The sequence below is a fragment of the Schistocerca serialis genome, chromosome 4, assembly GCF_023864345.2.
Source record: "Schistocerca serialis cubense isolate TAMUIC-IGC-003099 chromosome 4, iqSchSeri2.2, whole genome shotgun sequence".
Taxonomy (NCBI): domain Eukaryota; kingdom Metazoa; phylum Arthropoda; class Insecta; order Orthoptera; family Acrididae; genus Schistocerca; species Schistocerca serialis.
Window position 1 is genome coordinate 302,672,582 of NC_064641.1, and position 24,733 is coordinate 302,697,314.

At 45.9% G+C, this 24,733-nt stretch overlaps 1 protein-coding gene and 1 non-coding gene across 6 annotated transcripts in view; one reads left to right on the top strand and one right to left on the bottom strand.

Annotated features, from left to right (window-relative positions):
• The window catches only part of LOC126473952 (heat shock factor protein), a 160,885-nt gene that overhangs the window by 101,281 nt on the left and 34,871 nt on the right, over positions 1 to 24,733 (bottom strand). The gene's annotated exons all lie outside the window — the stretch shown is intronic.
• Trnal-caa (transfer RNA leucine (anticodon CAA)) lies at positions 6,162 to 6,236 on the top strand. The gene has a single exon. It is a non-coding gene; the product is annotated as a tRNA-Leu (tRNA).

Genomic DNA, 24,733 nt, shown 5'->3' on the forward strand with positions numbered 1-24,733 from the left:
GGACAGGCAAAAGTTAGTAGAGATTCGTGCTGCTGTAAAAAGAGCAATGCACGAAGTATACAACCACTACCACCGTCATACCTTAGCAAAAGATCTTTCTGAAAACCCAAGGGGAAATTCTGGTGTTACGTAAAATCGTTAAGCGCGTCGAAGGCTTCCATCCAGTCACTCACTGATCAGTCTGGCCTGGCAACAGAAGACAGCAAAACGAAAGCTGAAATTTTAAATTTAGCATTTGAGAAATCTTTCACGCAGGAGGATCGTACAAACATACCGCCGTTTGAGTCTCATACAGATTCCCGTATGGAGGACATAGTGATAGACATCCCTGGGGTTGTGAAGCAGCTGAATGGGTTGAAAATAAATAAATCGCCAGATCCTGATGGGATACCAATTCAGTTTTACAGAGAGTACTCTACTGCATTGGCTCCTTACTTAGCTTGCATTTATCGCGAATCTCTTGCCCAACATAAAGTCCCGAGTGACTGGAAAAAAGCTCGGGTGACGCCTGTATATAAGAAGGGTAGAAGGATGGATCCTTAAAATTACAGACCAATATCCTTAAAATCGGTTTGTTGCAGGATTCTTGAACATATTCTCAGTTCAAATATAATGAATTTCCTTGAGACAGAGAAGTTGCTGTCCATGCATCAGCATGGCTTTAGAAAGCATCGCTCCTGCGAAACACAACTCGCCCTTTTTTCACATATCTTGCGAACCATGGATGAAGGGTATCAGATGGATGCCATATTCCTTGACTTCCGCAATGCGTTTGACTCGTGTGGGAGTCTCTGGAGGAAAGGAGGCATTCTTTTCATGAATCGCTACTGAGGAAATTTAGAAAACCAGCATTTGAGGCTGACTGCAGTACAATTTTACTGCCGCCACCTTATATTTCGCGGAAAGACTACAAAGATATGATAAGAGAGATTAAAGCTCGTACAGAGGCATATAGGCAGTCATTTTTCCCTCGTTCTGTTTGGGAGTGGAACAGGGAGAGAAGATGCTAGTTGTGGTACGAGGTACCCTCCGCCACACACCGTATGGTGGATTGTGGAGTATGTATGTAGATGTAGAATCACAAACTCTGTTTAGTACTTTAAAAGACTTTTATGCTTGTCTTGATCTGTCAATGGATAACTTAAGAGGACAGTGCTATGACGGTGCCTCGAATATGAGAGGTAAGTTCAAAGGACTAAAAAAGTTAGCTTTGGATATACAACCAAAAGCACGTTATGTGCACTGCACTGCTCACAGTTCAGACTTGGCAGTTGTAGACAGTCTCTGCCATCTTACGTCTATGAGGGATACTATGGCTTTAGCCAAGGACTTAGTAAACACCGTAAGGGAATCCAACAAAAGGCTGGGACTTTCCAGAAGCATACGCTGAAAGTGCCAACGACCAAGCTGGTCTACGACCCCTTTGCCCGACTCGATGGACTATGCGAGCTTCTAGTACCTTGAGAATATAGAAAAATTTTGAAGGAGTTCGAGTTTTTTGAAACATTTTCTGCATAGGACGAAACAGAGGCAGGTTACAAATGTGCAGGCTACCTTGAGTCAATGTTACAATTCACGACTTATTTCTTTTTATGTCCTTATTGCCATGCAATGAACCCAGTAGAGGATGTCAATGAAAAAATTGAATGCTTTCATCTAAGTGTTGCTGAACTCGAAAAAATAAATGAGGGCTTGATTTGTATATCAAATGGAAGCCGTGATAGTTTTTAACACTTTTGGGAAAGGTGTTTAAAAGAAAAGCCTTCACAAGTTGATGACCCTTCACTTCCTCGGAATCAAAGTGTACCAAAGAAATATGAAAACAATGAAGCCAGCTCACTACACACTTTCAAAACCCCAAAGGAATACTACAAAGCTATTTACATTGAAGCTTGTGAAACTGTGCAATTTTGCATTACTAAGCGGTTTGCTTCAACTGGATTCACACAGGTCATTGCAGCTGAACAAGAGTGTTTGCTTTTAGTAAACATGGTGAAAAATTTGGAAAAATCAACTGAGTTTTTCAAAAATGACCTAGACATTGAGAGACTGCACTTACACTTGAATATGTTAGCCGATATCGCTAATAAAAAACAACTGGTCTTATAAAACATGCGTGATGTAAGAAAGTTTACTGCACAAGGGCCTGCAGTTGGTGAAATGTTATGTGAAGTATTGATGTGCATTAAGCTTCCCTTCCAATCATGACAACAACAGCAGAACAGTCATTTAGAGCCCTTAGACGTCTGAAGTCATATCTCCAATCATCAATGGGACAGAAGCGATAGAACAACTTGGCTGTTCTTCATGCCCACCGAGATGTTTTGGATGAATTGGATATCTGACTAGTCATCAACGACTTCATATTCAGTAATCCAGTCAGACGGTCAACATTTGCACCTTTCTAAAGACACTCTAGGCCTAATAATAGCATTTAGAGCAATATTAAAAATCTTAATAACGTAGAGAATTAAATACATACATAATGTTAAGTTTTCAGTTTCGAAATATTAGTACTAGTTTAGTACTGTACTACAGTATTACTATAGTACTGTATTAGTTATTTTCAAATACTTAAATATTTTTGGGTGTAAGACCCAATCAAAACCCGCTATTTACATACTTTCTGACAAAGTATTAGGCTTACTGTATTAAAGCATTAACTTTGAGATATTGTTTTTATTTAATGATAGCCTAATGTTTTATTCTTTTGATCATAGTTAAGGATTTATTTAAATATAATTTCAGTCTTTTCAGAGCTACTGGAAATTAAATTAGCTTTTTACAAAAACACTGTGCGTGTTTATGTTTTGTTTCTTTTTTCAAAACCAAAAAAAGCGTCAGGCTTGTCGATGATGATGATTTGGTTTGGATTTGGGGGCGTTCGACATCATGGCCATCAGTGCCCTGACGAAAAGTCAACATGCAAATCTCATGGGTGGGGACAAAGGCTGTCCCCGCCTGCAGAGCAGTTTATAACGTATTTAAGTCTGCCGCCCTTCCCCACCAGTTTAGGGATGAGGCCTGACAGTTCACAAAATTTCACCACTCTTGTAACACTGGCATCGGTATCTGCGAGGATAGTGGGCAGATCTCCAGCGAGACCAAGGGCTGCCCTAATACCAGTATACAGAACAAACGTAGCCTCAATATGCTGAACTGAAAGCGGCACGCCACAAACTTCACAGAATGGTGGATCCTCCCACCAGAGGAGGAAGCCATGTGTGTAAGGGATATGCCCAATGCGCAGTCTGGTAAGCAAAACTTCCTTCCAGCGGAGAGGCTAACATGAAGTCCGCCAAGCCTTTGTGGTCGATTTAAGAGACTGCAGTTTGTTGTCTGTCACCTGTGACCATTCAGTCTCCTATTGACCCAAGATGCACCTGTCAGAAAATGAGATAATGGCGTGCAATGGGATGGGACATTGATGGACAGCACCATCCCAACACGCTTCCTTGTCAGCTTTATCAGCCATGTCGTTACCCTGTATCCCAATATGGCCAGGTATCCAGCAAAAGATCACTTCCTTGCCACGGTGTCGGAGCCACTGTAAGGAGTCATGGATTATCTGCATCAGCGGGTCTACCGGACACATTTGGGGAAGTGTCTGCAGTGCATTAAGAGAGTCGGAACAGACAAGAAAACTTGTACAGTGATATCTGTGAACCCTCTCCAGTGCCATCAGAATGCTGTATAACTCTGAATCATAAATTGTAAATTGTTCTGGATGACACATTTTAAAAACCCCATCAGGGAAAACCGCAGAACAACTGAGAGCATTCCCCTGCTGGGATCCATCTGTATAAATAACAATAAAACTGTGGTACATACTTAAAATAAACGAAAACAAAGTTGTAAAAACCAAATCTGAAGTATAACTTTTTGTGTACTGTGTCAAGCTTAAAATCACGTTGGGCCTACGAAGACATCAAGGCGGCAGTGTGTTCCATCCGTGGGTGTGTATTTTCATGCCCGAGAGATCCAGATCCTTGAGACAGTCTGTAGCACGTATACCAAATGGCTGGGTCACTTGGGGCCGATTCCTGAACAGTCGTTCAAAGGTGGGTTGGATCACTGAACTAAATACCAATGACTGAGGTGATGCTGAGATTTTCAGTGCCTGTCAAACCAAGAGGAGACGTCGCAACTCAAGATTGGTGGTTCACCAGCCTCTGCACACAGACTCTGAACTGGGCCGATTCGAAAGGCTGCAGTCGATATGCAAATGCCCTCATGGTGGACAGCATCTAATATCTGGAGGCAGGAAGGACGGGCCGATTCATAGACCATGTTGCCTTAGTCTAAGCGTGATCAAACAAATTCCCTATAAAACTGCAGGTGGCGAGACCTGTCAACCCCCCATGTTTTTCCGCCAAGGCATTTCAAAATGTTCAACAACCGGAAGCCCTTTGTTCATAGGTCTTTCCGGTGTGTGAGCCATGTTAATTTAGAGTCAAATTATAAACCCAAAAAGCGCACAGTGTTTTGAAAACGTAAAATATGGTCTCCCCATTGTAAGCTCTGGTTGGTTAAAACTCCGACGTCATGATTAAAATGGACACATACAATCTTCTCAGGTGAGAACCGAAAACCAGTTGTCTGGGCCAAGGTTTTCAGCCTCCTGATGCTCAGCTGTAGCTGCCTTGTCGTCATCGTAAGATCAGAAGATGAGTAGAAGATTGTGAAGTCATCCACAAACAAAGAGCATTTGACAGGGCTCCTGACTATGGAGGAAATGCCATTGCTAACGATGGCAAACAATGTGACACTGAGGACATTGCCCTGGGACACACCAGTCTCCTGATCATAGCAATAAGACATAGAATTGCCAATTCGATAACGAAAACAACGGTCCTCGAGAAAGGACTGGATCAGAAGCGGCAAGCGTCCACATAGTTCCCATTCATGAAGTTGGCGAAGGATGTTGTACATCCAAGTAGTGTCATATGCTTTTTCAAGGTCAAAATAACACAAACTAAATGGTTTTGGCATGACTCCTATATTGCCGTCTCCAGTAGAATGGTAGCACTGGAAGCGGCTAAGGTGACCTCGGGACTTATGCAGCCAGACGAGGCGGCGGTTGACCATGTGTTCAAGAGTCTTACCCATACAACTGGAAGGGCGACACTCCGATAAATGTTAGGGGCGCTACAGCCCTTGCCTGGTTTTTAGAATGGAATTAATATTGCCTCCTTCCAAGTGGTGTACTGTCCATCAAACCAGATCTGATTGAAACAAGAGAGGACATGACCTTTTGCTTCAGAGCACAGATGATGAAGCATGGTATAATGGAGCTCATCAGGTCCTGGAGCAGTGTCTTTGGCTGCAGGTAAATCTGATTCCAGTTCCCAAATGAAGAATGGAAGGTGGTAAACTTCCTCATTACGTGAGAAGAAATTGAGCTTCCTCATCTCTGCAGTCCGACGGAATGCCTGAACAGCAGGAGCTTGTCTGGCTGACTTAGTAACGTAAAGAAGTAAAACTTCCTGGCAGATTAAAACTGTGTGCCGGACCGAGACTCGAACTCGGCACCTTTGCCTAGGCAAATGCTCTACCAGCTGAGCTACCCAAGCATGACTCACACCCGGTCCTCACAGCTTTACTTCTGGCAGTACCTCGTCTCCTACCTTCCAAACTTTACAGAAGCTCTCCTGCGAACCTCGCAGAACTAGCACTCCTGAAAGAAAGGATACTGTGGAGACATGGCTTAGCGACAGCCTGGGGGATGTTTCTAGACTGAAATTTTCACTCTACAGCGGAGTGTGCCCTGATATGAAACTTCCTGGCGGATTAAAACTGTGTGCCGGACCGAGACTCGAACTCGGGACCTTTGCCTTCGCGGGCAAGTGCTCTATCAACTGAGCTACCCAAGCACGACTCATGCGCCGTCCTCACAGCTTTACTTCTGCCAGTACCTCGTCTCCTACCTTCCAAACTTTACAGAAGCTCTCCTGCGAAACTTGCAGAACTAGCACTCCTGAAAGAAAGGATATTGCGGAGACATGGCTTAGCCACAGCCTGGTGGATGCTTCCAGAATGAGATTTTTCACTCTGCAGCGGAGTGTGCGCTGATATGAAACTTCCTGGCAGATTAAAACTGTGTGCCAGACCGAGACTAGAACTCTGGCAAAGGTAAAGCTGTGAGGACAGGGTGTGAGTTGTGCTTGGGTAGCTCAGTTGGTAGAGCATTTGCCCGCAAAAGGCAAAGGTCCCGAGTTCGAGTCTCGGTCCAGCACACAGTTTTAATCTGCCAGGAAGTTTCATATCAGCACACGCTCTGCTGCAGAGTGAAAATCTCATTCAGTAAAGAAGTATTCAGCTAAAATGAGAGCCATGTCTTCTGGCGTGTCCACCAAGATCACATTATTTGACAATGCCGTAAGGGGATGTGGATTACCCTTGCCTGAAATCCGTCTTGTTGATTCCCAAATGTGCGCAGCGGAAGTGGACTGATTAATGGAAGTTGTGAATTCCCTCCAGGAAGCCCTCTTCTGTTCTTTCCTCACTCGCCTTGCATGTGCTCTCGCAGACCTGAAGGCATGAAAATTGTCTGTAGTTGGGCACTGTTTGAAGTGTCTGCAGAGCTGTCTGTCTGGCCCTGATGGCCAATCAACAGTCATCATTCCACCAAGCTACAGGCCGTCCGTCGTCGGAGGCGGTTACTAGACCTGGGGATGGATTCTGCAGCAGCCCTTTGGACCTCAGGAGTGATATGGGCCACCACCTCCTGTGCACAATCCTTTTGTTCGAAAATAGCCTGATTGTACTGTAACCAATTTGCTCTTTGTATCATCCATCTGCGTGGTCTCCTGTTGGCCACCGTCCTAGTCAGCAGACAGATCCACACTTGAAAGTGGTCACTAGAATGTAAATCTGGAGACACTTCCCACTGAACCGAGTCTGCAATAACTGGGGAACAACAACAAAGGTCAATAGCTGAAAAAGACTCTGTAGCTGTGGAAAAGTGTGTCATCTGACCCGCATTCAGAAGGCAGATATTCTCAGAATGGATGAGTCGCTCGATCATCCGACCCCTGGTGCAAGTAGTAGCTGAGCCCCACAGCACATTGTGGGCATTGAAGCCCCCCGCAACGAGGAATGGGTGTGGGGGTGCCTGGAAGAGGTCTGCCATTGCGTCTGCATCCAAAGCGTCATTGGGGGGGGGGGGGGGGGGGGGGAGGCAGGTACCAAGAACACACTGTGATAGTAAAGGATGCGAGAACTATCACAGCAATTGCTTGCATCATTGTGGTAAGAGGGACAGGAGAGGAGTGGCACCTGTCATCAAGGAAAATAGCCACTCCACCTTTAGCCCTGTCTCCAGTAGTATCGTCCTTCCTGTATACATGGTAGCCCCGTAATACAGATGTGTCTGTGACTTTAAGATACGTTTCTTGTAAGCAGATGCAGAGAGATTTATCCTGGATCAGCAGCTGCAGTTCTTCCAAATTTGAGCGATATCCATTCAAATTCCACTGCAAACACAAAAGTCCCTGTGGAAGCCATTGGTTAGCGATGGTGGTTCTTTTCTTTCCCACTCGGAGGAGGTGATTTACAGGGGAGGTCAGGGGGAATGTTAGCCGGTTCCGTGATCTCTGGTTCCTCCGACTGGAAGACCATATCCTCAAGAGCATAGTCTCCATCAGAAAGTGAGAGAGCTCGCCGATCCAAAGGTTTACCTACCGCTTTCTTGGACTTAGAACTACTTTTCAAAGAACGTTTTTCTTTACTGACAGGAGGAGGCAGTTGCCTGGGTTGCGGGGATCTCTTAGTTGGCTTCTGATGTTGGGGAGTGGTATGTGGCTTAGGTGGTAAGCCTTCTGCTGATGGCTTCTGAACCACATAAATTGCAAGCAGAGCATTTCCCCCACAGGTACATCGACAAGTGCATGTGCTCGTACGAATCTGTGGTCTGAGTTTGTGTGGAGGCATCACACTTAGCAATTGGTGTCTTAAGGGCTGATGCAAAAGAAGTAGCAAAAACCAGAGGTTGCATGGCTTTGAAAGCCTTTTAGCTTCACCATAGGGTATGCATCTCTTTACTTTCAACTCTTGAATTTTCCTTTCCTCGTTGTAAACCCCACACTTTCTGCTCCACAGTGGGTGATCCCCAGAGCAGTTTACAAATTTCGGAGGAAGTGCACAAGTCTTTGACTCATGAGCGGAGCCTCCACAATTGCCACATGTAGCCATTTACATCCCATAGTGGTATGGCCAAATCTTTGATGTTTACAGCATCACATGGGGTTAGGAACAAAAGGGCGAACCTTAAAGTGGATATAGCTTGCAAAACATTAGAATAAACGTTGCCGATTTTTCCAATTTGCCACTGACTCTCCTCATATAATTCTGCACCTCCATGACGCCCACATTCTTCCACTCTTCACGTAACTCCGCAGGGCCCACCTCCATTGTATCAGAGCAGGTAACCAAGCCCTTACTAAAGTTAAGGGTGTTATGCAACTCAGCCTCGACTGTGTAGTCACCTAAGGCCTTACATCCCAGAAGCTTAGACATTTGGTTGGAATTAGCAGTTTCAACTAAAGCATTCCATTACAAAGTCGTTAGACATTTTTCAGAGACCCAGCAATACCTTCCAATGCCTAATGAATATAGAAAGGGGATATCTTCTCAAAGCTTCCCCCATTTTGCTTGATTACAATGAAAGTGTTATGGCACACTAATGCCCTGTACTATTACTCTGAGGCTTTTTTTCGGGAGGACTCCCCAACTGAGCTCTCTTTGACGAGTGGGTGTAGGTGCTGCCTAACAGTACACCCATCTTGTCAGGAGTAGTAGTTTCATGAGACAGTTCCATAGGGATCCCATGAGACGCTAGAGAAACAACCGTCAACCCATGCAGAGGGGGGGCATAAGATGCCCCAGAGGTTGCCCACTAAAGACTGTTTTACCTCAACAGCCATTCACCTCCTCAGCACATAGCACACCTTGAGGTTGAGGTTTTTTTTTATAGCGGAGTGCACCTTCCTCGCAGTTCAGATGGTGAAGCCAAGACACCCATTCTCCAACACACACAACATTCCACTGCTGCACTGCACGATGGTCGCTGAAGTATGACCAGAGCTTACGGTGACAAGAGGACTGGTGGTGCTTAATAGTACTCAGCTCAGGAACCCTGGGGTCGCCAAGCCTGTACAACGAATGCTGAGCCCCTGAGGGGCTTGTCGAGTTTCCTGGAGTGTCAAGTTATCGAGAGTCCAGTTTTTGGGGTTCCAATGTTGATCATATGACTCTAAAATGCTTAGAAAAACTTTAACACTCATTATTTTCCATCTCATCTAAATTTTAGCAAATTTCCTGGGGGCAAGACCCCTAGTATGGGGTCCCCCAAATATTTTTTATCAGTCAGCACCCCTGAATTGGGGAATGGATCTTGGTCCCAGAGAGCCATCGGGGGTCGTCCCACCTGGCATTTTTGCTATCCCAAAGTACACAACAACACTGTGCATGCAACTGTTTACAATGAATGCAGTTTGCCATAATAGGATGATGGCGAAAAACATGGAGAGCATGTCTCCATGCGCGAATTACGCTGCATCATGCCCCAGTCCACCAAGGGACCAGAACGCGGCGTAGTAAAGAGGAAGTATGGGGAATGGAATGTTCTGCGGCAGTAAGGATAACATTTGTAAGATATTGGTTGGTTGGTTTAAAGGGGGGGAGAAGGGACCAAACTAAGAGGTCATCGGTCCTTTCTTCCTAATAAAACAATGCCACAAATGTGACGAAACATACAACACAAAAAAACAGAAAGAAAGGAAGACACACAAGAAGAAACGGAAGGCAACAAACACAAACACTAGAAGCAACTAAAGAGGACACGAAAACAACAGAGAGACACTAGGAACAGAAGAGAGTAAAACATGGAAGCAGATTACAGTGGCTGGCCAACCATGAGAATAAAAAGGGAAAGCCAGCCACTTTGCAACACATTAAAACCTCCACCCTAAAAGCATAGGGTGGAGGACACAAAGGGACAAAGGACATGTGCTAAAACCTGCATAGAAGTATAAAACCCATTCTCACAGATAAAACGTAAAACTAAAGCTGCTGTGGAGGCAATGCTGAAGGCGCTGCCTAACTATAAACCATGGTCCCATAGTCTATATGGGATTGGACAAAGGCTCTGTAGAGCTGCAGCAGCGTACAGCGATCTGCACCCCGATTGGTGTTGCTCATGCAATGGAGGGCATCGAGGTGCTGCCAGAACTTCTGCTTAAGCTGACGAAGATGAGGTAGCCAAGTCAATCAAGCGTCAAAAACCAGTCCGAGGAAATTTTATGTCTCCACTACAATGAGTGGGTCGTCATTAAGGTAAAATGCATGTTCCAGATGAACAGTATGACGCCGACAGATGTGCATGACACACCACTTTGCGGTTGAAAACTGGACCCATGGGATACAGCCCATGACTGCGCCTTATGGATGGCTGCCTGGAGGCGCCACTCAGCAACAACAGTACTGGAGCAGCAGTACGAAATGCAAATGCTTCTGCATACAGAGAAGGTGAGACGGAGGGCCCGACAGCTGCTGCTAGACCGTTAATGGCCACTAAAAATAAAGAGACACTCAATACAGAGCCCTACGAGACTCCATTCTCCTGGATATGGATGCAATTATGGGTGTCACCAACTTGGACACAGTATGGAGCGACAGGAAGTGTTGGATAAAAATCAGGAGTGGTCTCCGGAGACCCCACTCGTACAATAGGCAAGGATATGGTGTCATCAAATCGTTCGTATGCTTTACATAAGTAAAAAAAGATGGCAATCAGGTGTTGCTGTCCGGAAAAGGCTGTTTGGATGACAGACTCGATGGACACAAGATTATCAGTGGTAGAGCGACCCTGGCGGAAGCCATCCTGACATGGAGCCAGGAAGCCACGTGACTCCAGGACCCAACCCAACTGCCGACATACCATACATTCTAGCAGCTTACAAAGAACGTTGGTGACGCTGATGGGCCGATAGCTATCCACATCAAGCGGGTTTTTATTGGGTTTGAGCACCAGAATGATGGTGCTCTCCCGCCACTGCGATGGAAAGATGCCATCGCACCAGATCCAGTTGAAGATGACGAGAAGATGTCGCTTGTAGTCAGATGAGGGATATTTAATCATCTGGCTGTGGATGTGATCAGGCCCAGGACCTGTGTCGGGGCGTTATAGGATTCACTGCAGCTTGTAGTGAATGAGAGCATGTTCCCTTCCTGCCGCCGTTTGAGTGTGCGAAAGGCTGGGGGTATATTCTCTGATGCAGAGGATCGAGCAAAGTGCTCGGTAATCGCGTTTGAGACGGTACATAACTCACCATTTATGGTAACACTGGGGATAGCTGTTGGGGCCTGGTACCCGAAAAGGCGTCTGATCTTTGCCCAAACTTGGGAAGGTGACGTGTGGCACCCAATGGTGGAGACGTATCTCTCCCAACACTCCTTCTCCCGTTGTTCCATAAGGTGTCAAACACAGGCATGGAGCCGTTTAAAGGTTATGAGGTGCTCCAGGGCAGGGTGCCGCTTATGCCGCTCTAGAGCTCGCCGAGGCTCCTTAATTGCTTCAGCGACTTCTGGTGACCACCAAGGGACTGCCATACGCCTCAGGCACCCAAAAGAGCAAGGGATAGCATTTTCTGCCGCAGAAACAATTGTGCTAGTCACCCGCTCAACCATCACATCGATGTTCCCGTGTGGGGGAAATTCAGCGGTGACAACAGTGGTGAAAGTTCCCCAGTCCACCTTGTTTAAAGCCCATCTGGGCAGGCTTCCATGCACCTGACACTGGGGCAATGACAGGAAGATGGGCAAGTGGTCACTACCACACAGGTCGTCATGTGCTCTCCAGTGGATAGATGGGAGAAGTCCTGAGCTGCAAATTGATAAATCAATGCCTGAGTAACTAGCATGAGCCACACTGAAACGTGTGGCGGTCCCAGTACTCAAGAGGCAGAGATCGAATTGGAATTGCGACATTAAAGTTTCAACGTCTCTGCCTCGGCCAGTAACCATGGTACCACCCCACAAGGGGTTATGGGCATTAAAATCTCCCAGAAGTAGGAAAGGTTTATGGAGTTGATCAATCAACGTAGCTAATACATTCAGGGCTACTGCACCATCTGGAGGAAGATATACACTGCAGACAGTTATTTCCTGTGTCGTCCTTATTCTGACAGCCACAGCTTCAAGAAGGGTTTGAAGAGGCACAGGCTCACCACAGATTGAGTTAATGCATAAACGCAAGTTCCACCTAACACTCAATTATAGTTGCTATGGTTCCTGTAATATCCCTTATAGCCGCGGAGGGCAGGGGTCCACATTGCTGGGAACCAGGTTTCCTGGAGGGCAGTGCAGGTAGCAGGTGTAATGCTTAACAGTTGCTGTAGCTCAGCCAGGTGGTGAAAGGAACCTCCGCAATTCCACTCGAGGATGATGTCTTCGTGAGACTGGGAAGCCATGGAACATTCAATGAGGTAGTTTATGCCTCATAGTCACCTGCTGCCACCAATTTATTGCCTGAGCAATCTGTATCCATTATGTCTGAGGGTCTGGTGAGATCTAGGTCTTCAGCAGATGCCAAATTCTCCACCCCATCCCCAGATGCAGAGCTTGTAGGTAGCGTGGAGTGGAAGACACCGCAATTTCCTTGGTCTTAGGCGTTTTCTTTTTGGATTTCTCTCACTGCTACTTGGGTTTTCCTGGCTGGGAGGACTTCACTGGCTTAGTCTCCGGGACTGACAATGAGCGTGAAGCCCTACGACCAGATGCTTTTTGGCTCTTCAGCCACTGACAGGTGTCATTTTTCCCACTAGCAGAAACCTGGGAAGGGAGTGACCAAGGGACCTCTTCCTAGTGAGAGAAGCCGAAGAAGACTTACGCTTCTCCGTCTTAGAAGTGGGGACGGACATCTCCGATGGTTGGAGGGGTGTTGCTCCTGAAGTAGGTAGTGCAGGAGCAACAGGGAGGGAAATGTCCCCCCCATCATCAAGGCGGCAGGTGTAGCCTTCCGGCTCTGAGAGGTGACTGGGGTTGGTGGAGCTGATGGTGGGAGAGCTGTTGTAGCGGCAGCGTAAGACGATGTCGTGCGCACAAGATGCAGGCGTTCAAATTTTCTCTTAGCCTCAGTGTAGGTCAGTCGGTCCAGGGCCTTGTACTCCGTGATTTTCCTTTCTTTCTGGAGAATCCTGCAGTCTGGCGAGCAAGGCGAATGGTGCTCTCCGCAGTTGATGCCGATGGAAGGTGGGGCACATGGAGTATTCGGATGTGATGGGCATCCGCAATCTCGACACGTGACGCTGGAAGTACAGCGGGAAGACATATGGCCAAACTTCCAGCACTTAAAGCACCGCTTCGGGCTTTACATCACAGCGGTAGACCATCACTTTGACCTTCTCGGGCAATTTATCACCCTCGAAGGCCAAGTGAAGACACCGGTGGCAACTTGATTATCCCTCAGACTCCGGTGGACATGCCGGACGAAATGTACACCTCACCACTCTAAACTGGCATGCAGCTCATTGTCAGACTGCAAAAGAAGGCCCCTCTGAAATATGATACCCTTGAACATATTTAAGCTGATATGGGGCGTGATGGTTACAGAAACATCCCCCAGCTTGTCACAAGCGAGTAACACCCGTGACTAGGCTGAGGATGCTGTTTTGATCAAGACTGACCCAGATCTCATTGTGGACAAGCCCTCCACCTCCCCAAATTTGTTCTCTAAATACTCAACAAAAAACTGGGCTTTGTTGTCATGAAAGTTTCCCCTTCAGCTCTTGAACATAGAAGGTACCGGGGTGAATAAGATCTGCTGCCATCCTTTGGCTGACGTTCCTCCCATGGTGTGGCCAGGGAGAGGGAACGATTTGGGGTCATACCTCTGTGCGTTGAATTGAGCTCATGAACACTTACAGACTGCTGGTGTTTCACCACCAGCAAGAGATGATGGACTATGCTTCATCATGTGTCATCTGCCCTGATACCACCCACTCTGACCAGTGGCCGTCCCCACAGCCGCCACTCAGCCACAGCATAGGCCACCTGGCAGGATGACCATTGCCAGGAGTTCCGATGCCCCAGGGGGATGGGCATCTATCCCTTGGCATACGTGGGGAGTTAACGGCGCAGGCATCACCAGAGTGATCCTTGTGTGGTCAGGGGGCTACAACCAACAGGGTACATGGCGGCCCCAGCACAATGGACTGGCTACCATGCTGGATATCAGGTGCAAAGAAGTCCATGGTCATCGTCGATGCAGAAATCGACACTGCATAGTGCTTAGTGGAAAACGCAGCCAGGAAGGTGTCCTTGCCCATGAGATGGAGAATAGGTGGGATTGCAATGTGACAACAAGAAAGTGGGCTAAAGATCTCAATGCATGATGGACACAATGCACCATGTAAGGCGCCGTTTCCCAATTGGCTCACTCTTCAGGAAAATTTTGAAGAATTGAGGTCAAACCTTACAGAGGACCATCACATAAGGCCGAAACCTGAGAGACTCATTTTAGTCGCCTCTTACGACAGGCAGGATTACCTCGGGCCTATTCTAACCCCCAGACCCACGGAAGAAAAATGGTTGGCGGTGCGGATTGGCGACACGAACGTGGGGTGGGAGTATCATATGGAGACACTGTCAAAGAACATCTCCGTGTCGACAAAGGAGACGACCACTTGCCTTTTTTTTGAGTTCTTGGAGCCTTTCCGGTTGGCAGATGAAGACTCAGTTGTTTGTTGGCTGGAGGGACATAGGAAGTCCTCGCAGGAATATTCCTTCTGTCCTTTCCAGCCTGCCAGTTGTGTAGCCATTGACTTTGCCCCAGGAGGCAAATGCTTGGTGACTTGTTGCACACACGGACAAGGAGACAGTGATGCTACCATGACGCTGGGCGGTTTCACAACCGCAGTGTTGAATTTGACGTCGCACATCTACGTTGCCATATCCTTCATGGAACGAGATGTAGCAAGAACACTACTGTAAGTGCCCGACAGTAGAATGAAGGGTTTGCTACTAGCCAATAACTTTCAAGCAACTAGGTGAGGCACTTTCTCATTTACCCAGATCTCCTGGACAGTCTGCTCATCGAGATACAAGGGACAATCTCGAGAGGCAATGACATGGTAGCCACTGCAGTTGATACAGTGGGGAGCAGGAAGTGGACAATCACCATTGTGCGCATCCCTACCACAGGTTACACATTTGGCCGGGTGTCGACAAGACATTCGAAAGTGGCTGAAACAATGAAACTGGCAGCAATGCATTGGGTTAGGAATGTATGGTCGTATTGTGATAACTTTATAGCCTGCTTTGACCTTGTACGTAAGCCCCACTCTATCAAAGGTGAGAAAACAGTTTGTGTGGGCACTAAGGATGCAACTACCTTTTTTTGTCACCCGATGGACAGCAGTGACACCCTGGTCAGAGAGGTATGTTCGAATTTCTGCCTCGGTCAGACCATCGAGCAGCCTAGTGTAAATAACACCACAGGAAGATTCAGAGTTCTGTGGGCCTCAACACGAACAGGATAGCTGCAGAGAAGCAAATTGGTAAGCAGCTGCTGTGCTTGAGAATCAGAAGTAGTCTCCAAAAGCAAAATGCCAGCAACTGCATCAATACCTTTCTGAATAAGAAACGGATTTACCATTGTGAAAGAGTGACTGTTTTCAGTACGTGAAACACGAGTGACCATGGTGCAGCTGGGAGGATATTTGAATCGGGACCTTCATTCCGTTTAAGGTTGGTAGACATGGACTGCGAAGATCCCTCAGAAGGGGGCGCACCCACCTTAGGTGATTGTTCGCACCTCATGAATACCTGACAGAGGGACCAATTGGCAATTTGAGAAGGTAGCAGCTCAGGCAATCACCCCTCCCTGGGCCTGGCCTGTACCAGGGGGTATGTGCAAACCCTACCTGTCAACCCAGGGCTGGGAATTACGTGTTACCCAGCCACCTGTTACATGTCAGACGCATGGGCCGGACTTCAAGAGCACACAGGTAGGGAGAAGAAAAAGAAGAATCTCGAACACCAAAGTGAAGGAAGGATAGGAGAAGGCGGACGAAGAAAGGAAAAAAGGAACAAAAAAAGTAGTGACTCTGGTCTTATGTCAGCTACTGAAAATGCAGAACATATTCCCAAAAACACCACAGCAATGTTCCCTAAGGGAGGGAAAAAGGAATGGCAAGAGGTTAGACACACAACATGGAAGGGAAAAGGTGCTGCAAAGGCTGGGACCCTGTGGTGGCCAAGCACAACCTGCCAGACAGTGGTGAGCCCCCTGAGCGGATAACTGTGTGATGAATTTAGTAAATATGGATCAATTAGGTTGGTAGCAGCTGCCAACTGCTGCACTCTTGTTAGAAAAACAACAACTGGAAGAAAGTTTAAACAAGACAGTTGCAGCTGCAGCAGTGTCCAATGGAGACGAAAAGATGCAAACCATTTCTTCAGTGGCAACTGCATCAAAGTTGCTGTGGCTGCACCATCTGTGGCAACAGCACTTAATCTGGTAATACACGTTTTCTTGAGTAATTTTGTACAGTCTTTTTCAGGGAAGCAAAATGAAAACATGCCCATATTTCTTCAGAATATTCGAGATGTGTGTCATACGTGCACATGGTCGTGTTAGTTTCAACTGATAATAACTATTTGAACTGCCTGGTGATGCGAGAGGCTATGTTGAGGCTGTAGATTCATTCAGAAAGGATTCCTCTTTTGAAACATTTGTGTGCAAGTTGATGCAATGTTTCGCAGACAAAAAGTGTTAGCTTTCGTCAGCATAAGTTACTCACATTGAGGAAAAAACCTGCCAAAGACGTTGAATAATTTGCAGACAGAATCTGGGCTGTCTTGACAGAATGGTAAGAACACGATATCTGGTAGCAATTGATGTCTTTGTAAGAGGGATCAGTTCAAGAATAGAAAGCAAGATGAAGTTCGCATCCCCTGATACCTTACAAGAAGTGATGATACTTGCTCTATGAAGGGAGGAGGTAAACTAATTTGTAACAACTGCAAGCTGTGGGGCTAATGTATGCCCTGTCTTTGTAACTGGCACTCTGTGTAGCTGCTGATAATGACCAGGACACTGTTCGCATGAGTGCTGAGCGCTTTGTTGCGCACCCTGTCCAGAAATACGTCATATGCAACAGGCACGTCCTTGGCTACGATACCAGCAAAATAGGAATTCCTTGAGTGAAAGAGGTGACCGCGGAGGAGATAATAGAGGCCAAAATTTGGGAAACACATTGGAACCTGGAGTAGCCCCACCCTGAGCACACTGTCTCGGATTAACACTGTGATGAGCCGAAGATTAAAAAAGACGGGAAATGTGACGTTGAACAGAGAATTAGACAAAAAACTGAAGATACTTTCTGATCCTGGAGTGGAGGTATGTTTAATATTTGCTCCCCTTAGAGACAGGTGTGGCTCATGGCAGCCTTGCTGTTGTCCGAGTGGGTTAGGAAGTGAAATAATACAACCTATAGGCTTACCAGAGATTAATTTGAAGATTGACAAATAGTATGTGTGTTTATAGTAGAGGTATTGTCACAGGAAAATCCAAATTTTGTGGTGCTCCTAGACTGTGATTTTCTGCTCTGTACTCACGGTGCAGTTGACTTTGAGCTGTGCACTGTCCAAATCGGTGACCAAGAATTACTATTTGGCAGTGAAAGTATTATACAGGCATCGAGGAATGGCAGGAAAGGATCTGTCATACCATTCTTAGAAGATCAACACACATAGGTGAAACAAAGTTGAATGAGAAGTATTCTCTGGATCAATGTTGAACCTAAATTCCCCCACGGACTTAGTTGTTCTGGTAGATCCGATTCAGAAAAATGAGTTGCAAGTACACACAAGAAGAATTGTACATCAACCAGTTGCACTGAATGAAGAAATGTTTTTGCCAACTAGTACTGCTAATTTTTACAACACAGATGTCATGATACCCAAGGGAATAGTTTTAGCAACTATATAAGAGTAGTCAGCAAATGAAATTGAGAAACGGGAAGACAAAGGAAAAGGAAAGAACAAGAGGAAATTAAGTTGTGGAAGAGTATTTGTAAATAATGTAGATGTGACAACCCACTTACAATAAAAGTTGATACAGCAGCCTGAGAAGGATATAAATCTGTTGCATTCACTATGTGAAGAATGTAGCACTGTTTTTGAAGAGCGGTAGAATTCGCTTACTACAAATCTGATGCATCAGGAGATTCCCACTAGAGACGCTAGACTGATCAGTCAACAACTACACAGAATTCCACTTTATTTGCAATCTCTGACTGAACAGAACATCAGAGAACAGTTGGAAGTGGGGATAGTACAGGTGTCATGTAGTCCCTGGTCTTCGCCTATTGTCATGGACAAAAGATGGAGAAAAAGCTTACCGAATATACTTCGAGATGCAAGCTTTGAATAAGTAACAACTCCAGATTCATATTCTCTGCCCACAATAGATGGAATATTGGACCATTTTGGCAACTGCCAATATTTCATAATGCTAGACATGTGTTCTGGCTATCAATAAATACCCCTTGCCTGAGCTTACTGTGAGAAGACTGCATTTGTCATACCATCAGGGCACTATGAGTATCAGAGGACAGCTTTTGGATTATGAAACACATCTGCAACATTCCAACGGATTTATTGCTGAGTTGACTGCAATCTTCCATGTGGCTAGTGTACCTAGATGATGTTACTGTGTTTTTCAGTTGCCTAGAAGAAAGTGTACAACTAAGAGCTGTACTTTCATGTATACAAAACACAAATCACAGCCAAAATGCAAATCTACAGAACCACAAGTTAATTATTTGGGCCACATAATATTGGGCAATCAGGATCAACCCAATACACGGTTAACTGACAGTTTAAAAGACTTCTCCCTTGATAACATGAAAGAATTAAATTGGTTTCTCAGTTTAGCAAACTATTACCATCATTTTCTGCCCGAATGTGCCACTATTGCCAAACCTCTTCCAAATTGTTAAAGAAGGGAGTAATATTTACGTGGCTCCTGAGTGTGAAACAGCAGTGTTCAGATTAAAAGAAATTCCAACACAATCAGGTTTTGCAGCCCCAATTTTGAGAAACCATTTATAATCTATGTGGTGCCAGTGATTTAGCAAGTGAGTGTATCCTTAGCCAAGTAAACAGGGAATTTGAACATCCTACTGGATGTGCATCTCGACAATTAATTCACACCGAGCTAGAGTATAGCACAACACAGAAGGAGCTAGTAGCTCTAGTGTAAGCAGTGAAATATTTTAAATGTTACTATGTGGGAGAAAATTCACTGCTGAGCAAGTATGACTACTCAGTAAGGCACAAGCCAGAAAAGCTCCATCAAAATGCTGACACCTTAGGTCGAAGAGTTTGGTATATATGGGCTGACAAGGTCCTGATTGCTGAACTGGAGAAAAAAACAGCAAGTGGATGAAGAATGCAAGCAATCTGCAGCACCCCTAGACTTCATGGTTGTTGATACAATCCTTTATCATAAAGCGCCCCAAGGCAATCAGCTGGTTTTCCCAAAACCCCTAAGGTAAAGAATTCTGCGACAGACACAGGACAGTATACAAGCATGCCTTAGTGATAAGAAGGCAACTAATGTACGAACAGCCTTACAGTTTTGGTCGCCTACTCATAAGAAGAACCTTGAACGTTATGTATGGTCTTGCTTACTATGTGTGCAAATGGTACATCATGTAAAACTAAAAATTCTCCTTCAAACTTTTCCAGAAGCCACCAAACCATTTGAACTGGTTGGCTCTTACAATGTGGAACCATTCAATTACTGATCACTTTTCCAGTTTTTTAATTATGACGATTCTGGCAGATATGACTGCAGACAAAGCAGCCAAAGCTTCAGTGACATTTATTTTGCTGCATGGAAGCTCAAAATAATCATAACAGATCAGGGGAGTAAATTCTTGCTCTCTCTTTTCACACAGGTTTGCAAGTTACAAAACAAGAAATGGCAAACTATCCCCTTCCATTCAAAAAGTAATGGCTGTGTAGAGTGTACATAACTCTCTTCTCAAAATGTTCTCATATTATTTGAATCAAAGCCATACAGATTGGAACTAACTGTTTCAGTTCATCATGTCTTCAAGATGGTATAAGGAGGAAAAATGTGTTCGCCATTTGAACTAGACAAGTTGCCCCCAGAAGTTGATGCCTTGTCAGTATAACCGCTGTCCAGATGCTCAAGAGCTGTCTGGAAGCAGGTAGAGAGGTAGAGAAAAGTAATGCAGCTGCTGTTGCTAGGCAAAGTAAACCAACTGAAAAGAATGCAATAATTTCCAATTGTCAGCCTGAGCAGGCAATAAGTCTTGTGCAGAAATTTTGTTGTAAAAATGGGGCAAGACTAAAAAGTTCACACCTCTACGATAAGGCCACTGCCAGATAACATTTCTAACCTTGCCAGTAAATCCAGAATTACAGCTGCCAAATCGAGTAGTTGTGGTGCTCTCTTTGGCCAGCTGCAACTTTACCAGGCATACAATGGCAGTGATCAGTAGAAATCAGCCGACACAATGCTCTAGATTCTTAAAGGCTAGCCATGCATACCAAAACAGTGTCTTAGCAGGGAGCGTACCATTACATGCTGGTTAATCTACAATCAATCAGCACCTCCATATCAGCTTCGTTCTAAGGACCGAACAGCTACCAGATATGAGAGTAGAAAGATTTAAGACAGTTATTGCTAGCAGCCAGAACAGCTACTATTTCTACTGTATACAACTAATATATACATGATTAAAGACCGCAGCTTGTGGTCTCGCGGTATCGTTCTCACTTCCCGAGCATGGGGTCCCAGGTTCAATTCCTGGCAGGGTCAGGGATTTTTAACTGACCTGAGATGACTGGGTGGTGTTGTGTCGTCACCACCACCACCACCACCACCACCACCACCATTCATCCCCATTATGGTTGGAGGAAGGCAACGACAAACCACCTCCATTAGGACCTTGCCTAGTACGGCGGTGTGGGTCTCCCGCATTGTTCGGTTACGCTCTGCCAAGATGCATGTTGACTTCATTTACATTTACATGATTAAAATTATGTGTTATTCACTTTGTCCCTTGTTTTGATGTGTACTGAACGAAAAAGTTATACGAATGGTTGACAGCTTCTCAATGATAAAGTAGGTTAAGTATGGTAATGTGTTCTGTTTTATGGTTTATGAATATGTACCTTTTATGTATGATGAATACAAATGAAGAGATAAATAATGTTAGCTTAGGCAGATATTGATTGATATAATGAATGCCTCTACCTCAGTACTTGTATTAGAGTAGGGTTCAACAGCAAGTAGTACAGATTTGTGGTAATAGACATGTCAGTGGATATGTTGACAGAAAGGTGTGAAGCTACGCCACACTTGCGCAGTCGCCCTCGGAAATGAGAGTCGAGTGGACTAAATTTTTTCTTTTGTTTGTAAAAAGAAGAAAGTGAACTTTTATTTTATTTTATTTTTTTTTTTTGACGCAAAACTGCTACGTTCATTAAGGCCCGGTCTGTAACTTACGAAAAGGTAAAAAAATGAAACCGGAAACCAGCAGCAATGGGAACGAAACTCAAAAAATTGGAGAAACTAAAAACAGAAAGAAAGCTTCAAAAACCACTATAGAAGGGGGTTGGTTGTCCCCAAAAAGAGTGTCAAATGACTGACGTCATATCACTGGCATTAATAAACTCGAGAATGCGATCGGCTGAGCGCGTGTCATCTGCTAAAATGGAAGATATATCAGGCGACAGCTGTAGACGGGCGCGTAATGGAGTAAAATAGGGGCACTCAAGTAAAAGGTGTCTTACCGTCCACAGCTGAGAGCAGTGGGGACAGAGTGGGGGAGGATCGCCACTTAAAAGATGTCGATGGCTAAAAAGACAGTGCCCTATCCTGAGTCTAGTTAAAATTACCTCCTCCCGACGACGCGTTCGGGAGGAAGAGGTCCAAGCACAGGGAAGAGCTTTCACGTCCCGCAATTTATTATTGGGAAGTGTCGACCAATGTGCGTGCCATAAAAGAGCAACACGACGACATAAAACTCTCCATAGATCAGCGAAGGGAATCATGCGAATAGCTGGCTGAAGAAGAGAGACTGCAGCCTTGGCCGCTATATCGGCCGCCTCATTTCCACAGATACCAACGTGTCCTGGGATCCAGAGGAACGCCACAGAGACGATCCCCAAGTGGCGGCAGTCCTGAATCCGGTGGACCAGAGGGTGGACAGGGTAGAGGGCTTGGAGACTGAGGAGAGAGCTGAGAGAATCTGAACAGATAACATACTGTAGCCGCTGATGGCGACGGATGTATTGGACAGCCTGGAGAACAGCGTAAAGCTCCGCAGGAAAAACCGAACACTGGTCGGGAAGCCGAAATCGATTTGGGGTGTCGCCAACAATATAGGCACGCCCTACACCAAACAATGTTTTTGAGCCATCAGTGTATATAAATGTGGCTTCCTTCATTTGTGCACATAGAGCAGCAAATGCCCGACGATAAACAAGTGAAGGGGTACCATCCTTGGGAAACTGACAAAGGTCATGGAACAGGCAGGTCCGGCGACGGAGCCAAGGCGGTGCTGTACCCCAAGATGTCAAGAAAGTTTTAGGAAAGCAGAAGGAAAGAGAATGGAGCAGTTGACGGAAGCAGACTCCCGGTGGTAGTAGGGAGGAAGGGCGGCCTGCATACCCTAAATCCAAGGAGGTGTTAAAAAAAGTGTCATGGGCCGGATTAGCAGGTATGGAAGACAGATGGCTAGCATAACGACTCAGAAGGACAGCTCGCCGATTGGACAGCGGAGGTTCAGCAGTCTCAGCATAAAGGCTTTCCACAGGGCTCCAGGCACTAAACGTAATCCACAGTGGTGGATAGAGTCGAGATGCCGAAGAATAGACGGCCGAGCGGAGTAGTAGACTATGCTTCCATAGTCCAATTTCGAGCGCACTAAGGTGCGATAGAGGCGGAGAAGGACCACTCGGTCCGCTCCCCAGGAGGTACCATTCTGGACACAGAGGGTGTTGAGGCATCGCAGACAGCGAGCCGAAAGATAGGAAACGTGGGAGGACCAGCACAGTTTTCTGTCCAACATAAGACCCAAGAATTTAGCGACATCCAAAAACAGAAGGTTGACAAGTCCTAGATGTAAGGAAGGTGGAAGAAACTCCGTACGATGCCAAAAATTAACACAAACGGTCTTACTGGGAGATAAGCGGAAGCCTGTTTCGATGTTCCAAGAGTGGAGGTGATCGAGACATCCTTGAAGACGTCGTTCAAGAAGGCTGGTCCGTTGAGAGCTGTAGTAGATCGCAAAATCATCCACAAAGAGCGAGCCCAAGACATCAGGAAGGAGACAATCCATAATTGGATTTATGGCGATGGCAAACAGTACAACACTTAGCACGGAGCCCTGGGGTACCCCGTTTTCTTGGGAGAAAGTATGGGAGAGAGCAGTGTTCACCCGCACTCTAAATGTGCGCTCTGCCAAAAATTCGCGAAGAAAAAGGGGCAGCCGAACTCGAAAGCCCCAAGAGAACAGTGTGCAGAGGATGCCTGTCCTCCAACAGGTATTGTATCCTCTCTCCAGATCAAAAAATATTGCTACTGTATGGCGTTTCCGGAGAAAATTGTTCATGATATAAGTGGAGAGAGAAACAAGGCGCTCAACTGCAGAACGATGCTTTCGGAAACCACATTGGGCAGGTGTTAAAAGACTGCGGGACTCCAGCCACCAAGCTAAACGGCAATTCACCATACGCTCCAAAACCTTACACACACTACTCGTGAGAGAAATGGGGCGATAGCTAGAGGGGAGATGTTTGTCCTTTCCAGGTTTCGGAACAGGAACGACGGATAGCTTCCCGCCATCGTCTGGGAAAAGTACTGTCGGTCCAAATTCGATTATAAAGGCGAAGGAGGTAACGCAGACTAGGGTATGATAAATGCAGCAACATTTGGATGTGGATACCATCCAGTCCTGGGACGGAGGAGTGAGAAGAAGAGAGTGCATGTTGGAGTTCCTGCATGGAGAAAACAGTGTTGTAGCTTTCGCAATTTTGAGAGGAGAAAGCAAGAGGTTGCACTTCCGCTGCAGGTTTCTTCGGGAGAAACACTGGCGGGTAATTAGAAGAGTTCAGCAAAGTGTTGACTCAATGGGTTAGAAATTGCGACGGGGTCCACTAATGTATCATGCGCGACAGTGAGCCCAGAGACCGGAGAGAAACTAGGCGCGCCAGATAACCGTCGAATCCGACTCCAAACTTCTGAGGAGGAAGTGAAGGTGTTAAATGAGCTAGTAAACAAGTCCCTTCTAGCTATCACAGATGATGCGACGGCATGGCGCACGGAACTGCTTATAGCGGATACAGTTGGCCAAAGTAGGATGGTGTCTGAAAACGTGAAGAGCAGCCGCCACTCACTCACGTATTGCATCACGGCATGCCTCATTCCACCTAGGAACTGGGGGGCGCCGGGGCAATTCGGATGTGCAAGGTATTGAACGTTCCGCAGCTGTAAGAGTAACGCCTGTAATATGAGTGACCTCATCATCGACGCTAGGAAAGTGACTGTCATTGAATGTCGCTAGAGAAGAAAAAAGTGTCCAATCAGCTTGGGGAAACTTCCAGTGTCGCAGGCACATATATGGCAGTTGTGGCTGCAATCAAAGGACACATGGAAAGTGGTCACTGGAGTGTGTATCAGCAAGGCCGA